This window comes from Elephantulus edwardii, unplaced genomic scaffold (assembly GCF_000299155.1).
Source record: "Elephantulus edwardii isolate Elephantulus edwardi_28Jun2011 unplaced genomic scaffold, EleEdw1.0 scaffold00069, whole genome shotgun sequence".
Taxonomy (NCBI): Eukaryota; Metazoa; Chordata; class Mammalia; order Macroscelidea; family Macroscelididae; genus Elephantulus; species Elephantulus edwardii.
This window is the reverse complement of record NW_006399819.1, coordinates 9,020,341-9,028,461: the sequence shown is the minus strand read 5'-3', so window position 1 is coordinate 9,028,461 and position 8,121 is coordinate 9,020,341.

The following is an 8,121-nucleotide window of genomic DNA, read 5'->3' as shown; positions in this document are numbered from 1 at the left end:
TGGGCGAGGAGAGTAGTGCAGCAATGAATGAATGGAAATCCAAAATCTCTGTAAATGCTCATTACAATTATTTTAAAAAAATTATTAAAAAACAGAATAAACTTTAAAAAAAAGAATTTTTTTAAATTTTTTTATCTGTCTGAAGTATTTTTCCCTAGTTCCAATATTTCTCTGCTACAATGGCTTCCTATTTGGCTTCCAGTGATTTCATGTGCCCCAAGGGAGGTCATAGTGTTTCATCTAAAGGGCCTGACTTTTACATCAGAACAGGAAACTCAGAGCTGTCCACCCTTGGCCTTCCTGCTCCTCCCTGTGTCTCTGAATGAGATTCAGTGGCCCTATCTCTCCCTCTAGTCCTCAGGGGAAAAATTGTTTTGCAACCAATATGTAATACATGTTTGTTTTATAGTTAAATACACACACACACATATATATAGAGAGAGATTGCTTTCTAGTCAAGCACGACTCATAGTGACCCTTATGAACAAAAGGTCTGAAACCTTTACAACTTTTGACATTTATCAAAGGTCATAGAGTTTCCAGAAGCATGTCTTATATATATATTATTGTCATTGTTATGTGCCATCGAGTCACCTGCAACTCATAGAGCCCTAAACCCTGCTCTATCCCGGTCACTCTTATTCTGACACACCTACCCACCATTTTACCCCAGTCACTGAGTCAATCCGTCTCATCAAGTGCCTTCCTCTCTTGCACTGTCCCTCCACCTTCCCAGGTATCATGTCCCTCTCTGAGAACTGGTCCTGTCTTGCAACCTGTCCAAAGTATGTTGGATGAAGCTTCAGAATCCCTGCCTCCAAGGAGTAGACTGGTCTCACCCGCTCTAGGATGAGCCTGTTTGTTCTCCTAGCAGTCCATGGTATATTCAATAATCTTCTCCGGCACCACAGCTCAAAGATGTAAATTCTCCTTCTATCATTCCTAGTCATTTATTGTTCAGCTTTCTGATGCATAGCAAATAATTGCAAAAACTATGGGCTGGATCGGGCGCACCTTAGTCTCCAGTCTAAAATTGTTGCTTTTCAATACTTTGGAGAGGTCTCTGACAGCAGACCTCCCCAATTCAATTCATCTTTTAATTTCCTAGATAATGGTACCAATAGTGTTGATTGTGGAGCCAAGCAAACTAAAGCTGTTAATAATCTCAATCTCTTCACCATCAGTGAGAATCTTTGTTTTCTTGATGTTGAGCTTCAATCCATATTGAAAACTACAGTCCTAGACCTTCTGCAGCTAGCATTTCAGGTTCTCCTCAGTTTTAACAAGCAGGGTTGTGTGATTGACATAAGGCAAATTGTTGATGAGTCTACCTCCAATCCTGATTCCACATGTCTCCTCATAGAGCTCAACCTCCCAGATAACCTGTTCTGCATATAGACTGAAAAGGAATGGAGATAGGACACATCCCTGGTGTACATCCTTCCCAATTTTAAGTCATGCAGTGTTTCCTTGTTCTGTTCTGACAGCTGCCTCCTGGTCCAAGTATAGGCTTCGCTTAAGTACAATCGAGTGTTCTGGAATTTCTGTTCTTCTCAGAGTCAGCCACAGTTTGAGTGTGATTTTTTTTTTATTCTCACAGAGTGTGTGTGTGTGTGTGTGTATACATATATCTCTTTTTATAATTTAAAGAAACACCTATAATGAAGTGCTTAAAATCAGAATCAGGAGAATGCAGTTAGAGCAACAGCTTAAAAAATTAAATGGAATAATTTTGTATATTTTTGAGAGGTTTCTAAGTGAAAATATTCTAACATTACTCCAGTAAAGCTGACTTCACATTTTCTTTGGTAGAACCACAAAAAGTTTGTTCTTTCATTAGAAGACACACGATAGATTAGCAAATTTACATTAGGAATAATATTTTTTGAAAAATACCTTTTGTTTAAAAAGAAGCAACTGATTCAAAAAGCAATGATACATTACTTCTGTTATAGTGTCTACTCATTCATTCATTCCTCAGAAAATACTACTTTCTGTTATGTGACAGATTATATATATCACTCTGGAAATTCACAATAATGGTGTAACATGTAAAATCACCCCCAGATGGCCCTTGTCATTAACTCTGGGTTGCCTGAATAATGATACAGCTGGAATTTAAAGATGTTTTTGTCTTTATCATGAAGAGAAAAGGTACACACCCAGAAGTCCCATGTGATAGAGATTGAATTGTGTCCCCTTAGAAAACATGTTGTAGCCGTAACTTCTGTCTTTGTGAATGTTATCCTATTTGGAAATAGATATTTTCTTTGATAATGCTGACAGTTATTGAGGTCATACTGAAGTAGGGTAAATCCTAGTATCTTCTGAATTAGACTCGTATAAAGTATAGGAGAGAATAGGCATGGAGACATTCACACAGGGTGAAGGAACAACTTCAAAATCTATAAACTGGAAGGGAAAGCTAAAGATTGTCAAAAGTCAAGGTATGAATGGTATCTCTAAACATCCATAGGAAAAAACAGCATCCTTGATATGTAGATTTGGATTTATAGACTCCATAACAGGTAGGCGAAATAAATTTCTGTTCTTTATAGCCAGTCACTTATTTTGCTGTATTTTGTTATTGCAGCTCTAAAACAGTAAGATAATATGGTACTCCAAGTTCCCATGGGCTGGACATCAGACTTTATTATATAATTCCTATTGTACATAGGGTCTCTATGAGTCACAAGCGACTCGATGGCACATCACAACAGCAACATCAATAACTGGAATCTAAATTCAGACTTGACAAACCAAAAGCACTTGTTTTGAATCCACCAGGTGCTCCATGGGAGACAGATTGGCACTCTCCTTTCGTGTGATTAACTGGCTCTGAAAACCCATCGGAGGGTCAGCATTAGGTTGGTGCCAACTTGATGGTGCATAACAACACCCAAACAATTAGTGATTCATTCTTATAGAGTTTACTAGGCTTACGCATCTGTTATACTGCCAAAAGAGACATAGGGCTCCTTCACAAGAAAACACAGAAGTGCAGAAGTGCATCATATAAAAGAGATAACCCTGTCCCAGCACAGCTTCTGGGAATAACAAACTGTAGAATCTCTCCTTTCTCTTCTCTGGATGATGTTTGCCTTGTAAATTCTCCTGAGCAGGATGCTTTACTAGACCTAGACTATAGGGTTATAATTCAATGAAAAGGACTCCATCTTCTTTTTCTTTCCTTCTTTTAAAAAAATTATTACTAATTTTAATGAAAGTTTATAGAGATTTTGGATTTTCATTCCTTCATTGTTACACTTTTCTCCCTGTCCAACCTCCCCCTCCCCCCCAGTTCACTCTTCTCTTGGAAAATTAAAAGAAAAATTCTTTCATAATTATATAATCCCTGCCCCCAAGTCCACTCCAATATACAGCCTTTGTTCTGGATTCCTGTTATGACAATAATACCTAATCATATATCCCTTTTAAACAGTTCTCTCCTTCATCTGTTTCAATGCAGTATACATAATTTATTCCATCTTCCTTAGTCCCTGAGCTCCGATGTCAGTGCTGTTTTACAACAGCGACACTATGCAGTATGTGTCCTTTTGCGACTGAGATATTCCACTCAGCGTAATGTCCTCCAGGTCACTTATTTAGAAAAATATTTCATGATTTTTTTTATTTTTCAATGCAGCATAGTATTCCATTTTGTGAATATACCACCTCTTCTCTCCCCCGCCCCCCATTCATTTGTTGATGGGCACTTGGGTTGTTTTCAGCTCTTTTGCTATTGTGAACAAAGCCACAATAAACATGGGTGTGTATACATCTGCTTGGGTGGCAGTTCTGGTTTCTTTAGGGTATATTCCCAGTAGTGGAATTGCAGGGTCAAATGGTATTTCTATTTGCAACTTTTTGAGAAAGCGCCATACTACCTGCTCCATTTTACACTCCCACCAACAGTGAATTAGGGTTCCAGTTTCTCTGCAACCTCCCCGCATTAGTTGGTTGCTGTTCTTTTAAATTTTGCTATTCTTGCTGGGGTGAGATGATTTCTCATAGTTGTTTTGATCGGCATCCCTCTTAGAGCTAGGGATTTTGAACATTTCTTCATGTGTTGGTTCGCCATCTGAATATCTTTGGTGAAGTGTCTGTTCATATCCTGTGTCCATTTTTCAATTGGGTTGTTTACCTTTATCTTGTTGTGGTGCTCAAGTATTTTATAAATTCTAGTTATAAGTCCTTTATCTAACCTGTCATTACCAAATGGTTTTTCCCTTTTTGCCCTGTTAGAGAAGCTTTTGAGTGTGCGTAGGGATATGATTTTTAGAAGGTCCCATTAATCTATTTTATTCTCTCATGGTTGTAGATTTTTCAAAATGCTTGAAAGACTGTTTATGTTGTGGATTAGGACTTCTAGAGTTCTTCCAAGCTTTTATTTAATGAAGTTTACAATCCTTGGTTTTAGTCCTAGGTCCACGATCCACCTTGAGTAGGTTTTTGTTTATGGAGTGAGGCATAGATTTTGCTTGAACTTCCTTCAAACAGATAATTTTTATTTTCCTTTTGTTTCCTCTCTCCTACTTCTTAGGATACAGCTAAAAAAATTGAACTCTGGTATATATAATAAAGCAAAGAGCACAGCATGATGATAGTAGAAAGTTAAAATGTTCCTGTGGATTATAGACACAATAGGTACATTCCAGAAGTGGTTATTCCCATGGGTTGGGTTATCCTCATAGCATTCCTTCTTAAATATTAAAAAAAATAGATTTGCATCTTATTGAAACAATTCTTCAATGAAATTTAATATTAAGCGTAAGCAAATCCAATTTTTCCTGAAAATATTATTACAAATAATATTAGGGTCAGAAAGAGGGATAAAGTTGTAATACACTAGGAAAAATGTATATGGCAGCCATGGAAGCATTCAAGTAGTGGACTCATTGACTGAGAGGATATCTGCCTTTGTACTGACATGATAGCTGACCTTTAGCTAACTTTAAACCATCAACAAAAACCAAACAGTGTTATCAAGTTCTAACCCTCCCTTCAGTTTCTGAGACTATTCATTTTTATAGAGGAGTCTGCTTCATCTTTATTCTACTTCATGGCTAATCAAACTATTTACCTTTTGGTTAGAATCCCAACATAAAAGTCACCATACTACCAGTACAACTTTGATCTCACTTGACAGTCATTAATTCAGAATGGCAGTTAGATCAGTTGCTATCATCAAAGGAAGTCAGAGTCTTAGGCATTAATTAAGAAAACTGGACTAAGAAAGGGTTATATATGGATCTGAACTATATTTTAGGACAGAATTTAGATTAGTCAGAAAATGCCTTAGAAGTAAGAATGGAAAGAGTTCATCTCCCACACTTATCTAGAATCATCAGTTCTTGAAAAAAGCATATGATGGAGTCAAGGGTCAGTGAGAAAGAGAATATTTTCAAGGAAATGAACTGGTACAGTGTCTACAACAATGAACTTAAGCATAGCCAATATGAAGAGGGCTCACATATGGAGTTTTCTTACACTGAACAGTAGTCAACAATTCAAGGTTACTAGAAATCACCTAACAGTAACAACTCTAATCTCTTCCACAGATGTAGTAAATTCATTTCTTGTATATTTTATTAATGGAATGAATAAGTTGTTGTTGTACAACATTTTAAAATGATATTTGCTATATTGGTCCTGTCAATGTGATTGTATTTTGAAACCACTTATCTTTTGTCTAAGCTTAAATTGTGTTCACCAGGGATTATCAATGCTTTTAGATTGTTCACTTTCAGACTGTAGAAATGAAGCTGAAGTTGTTATTGTCATTGTTATTAAGTACCATCATATTGAGTATATTTTATCGCAACCTTATGAACATAAGAGCTGAATCCTGTCTTATTCTGTCATCCTCAAGATCTCTGATACACTTGAGGCCATTGCTGGAATCACCATGTCATCCACCTCATGGTGGGGTATGGGTGTTTCCATTGCTTTTGCTGACCCTCTACCTTTCCAAGGATGAGATCCCTTTCCAAATAATAGCCTTCCCTAGCAATATATCCAAAGTATGTGAGATGAAGCATTGCTGGTATCCTTGCTTCCAAGGAGCTCTCTAGTTGCATCTTTTCCAAGACTTATCTGTTTATTCTTTTGGCAGTATTCGTCTCCAACACCACCTCTCAAAGACACCAATTATTTATATGTCATCTTTAATAATTATCTGGCTCATAGATGCAAAGCAAGTTATTGAAAATACTGTGGCCTAAATCAGGTGCACCTCAGTCTTCAAAGTGGCATCATTGCTCTTCATTATTTTGGTGAGATCCCTTACAGCCTGCTTGCCCAAAGCAATACATCTCATTTCCTAATCTCCTGACTGCTGGTGCTAAGGGTGTTAATTATGGATCCAAGTAAAAAAATTTACAGTTATTATTTTTTCTTCATCTATCATGATGTTGCCTATTGGCCCAGCACTAAAGATTTTTGTTTCTTTAATGTTGAGATGTATTCTATTTTGAAGGTTATAGTCTTTGATCCTCTGCAGCAAGCATGTCAGGTCTTTCTCACATTCACCAAGTAAGGTTTTATCATTGTATAATGCAGATTGTTGATGACTCTTCCTCCTATCTTTATGTCATCTTTTTCTTTAAAGGGTCCAGTTTCATAAATTATTTGCTAAGCCTACAGATTTAATAGCTTGGCCAACTCAGAGCTGACCCTCCAAGTGGGTTTTCAGAAGCTATACTTACATGGAAGAAGATTATATTTTTTTTAAAAAGTAAGCATAAAATGTTCTGTAACATAATGTTCTAGAATATTAATATACCTGAGAATATGAAGAAATGTTTATGTTCAAATTTAATTCTGAACTTATAAGTTGTCCACAAGGTTACTCTGGGCTGGCTACCCATTTGATTACAATTAGCAACAAAAACTATATATATAGTTCTAATTTGGGGATTATAATTTATTTTCATATATTTATATTACTAAAACGTTCAGAATTAAATTCTTCATATGCTCCAGGATATTAACATTCCAGAAAACCATGCTCCAAAACATTTTATTTTTACTTCTTTATTTAGTTAGTAAACAAAACAAAACTAGGATTATTAATCTTTATGACAATAGCTGTGATATGTTTGTCATCAGATCTTTGTTTTAATATTTAAAAATTAATTTAAATATTTTAAATATCAATCTGTAAAGTGTCACTCAATTTGTGAATTAAATTAAAGATGCTTTCTATAAAAAACATATATGCTGCAAGAAAGCTTCTTACAGTGACAAGTCCAAATACTAGTGACTTAAATACTTATGACTTCACAGACAGGATACTTCCTTAGTACTTTAAAAATAATGACAAACCTTCAAGATTTCAAAGAAATCCATAAAGATTTGCTCAATCAAAAGGTTACTGAAACATTTTCAGTGAGTCGACATGGTGGCTTTTATAGATTATAAAGACATTCATTAGAAAATAAGATATCGTTTATCAGAGTAGCATGAAAAAGGAATCCCAGCACGCTGTAAGTGATAATGGGAATCTTTACTAATTTATCAGTAACACATGGTGTTTTTGTAACAATTCAGGGCTTTGTATGAAGTAGTGTCGATTATTGATAGCCTTTTGGATTCTAAGTAGCTAACATATTAAGTGAAATACTTAGAACTAATATCTTTATTGGTAAAATTGTCCAGTCTGATTTTTCTCTGAAAGGCATTTGTTAGATAATAGCTTACAGTTATTGTAGATTTTCATACAAAGTTTAAGAATAACATTTCATCCTCACAAATCTCTTTAGTCAAACTACTACATAAGTTGTGAGACTGAAGAGCATTATGTTAAGTGAACTAGCTCAGTCTCATAAGGACAAATACTGCATCAGACTATTATTGTAAAAATAGAAGGATAACTAGTAAAACATGTCCGAGAACCCAAGAGGACAAAGAGTGGGAGCAGAGGAATGAGGATGGGTAGTGGCAAAATCACAAGGCTACATAATTTGGTGAGTGGAGGGAGTAGAAGAAAGGAAATGTGAAGGATCCAGGTGAAAAGACAGGGTGATGATGGGCAAGGTTCAATGGTGATTAATTTTATAAAACATAATGCATGAGAATAATTATCTGAAACAATATGAATAAGGAATAGTGTGAAACACA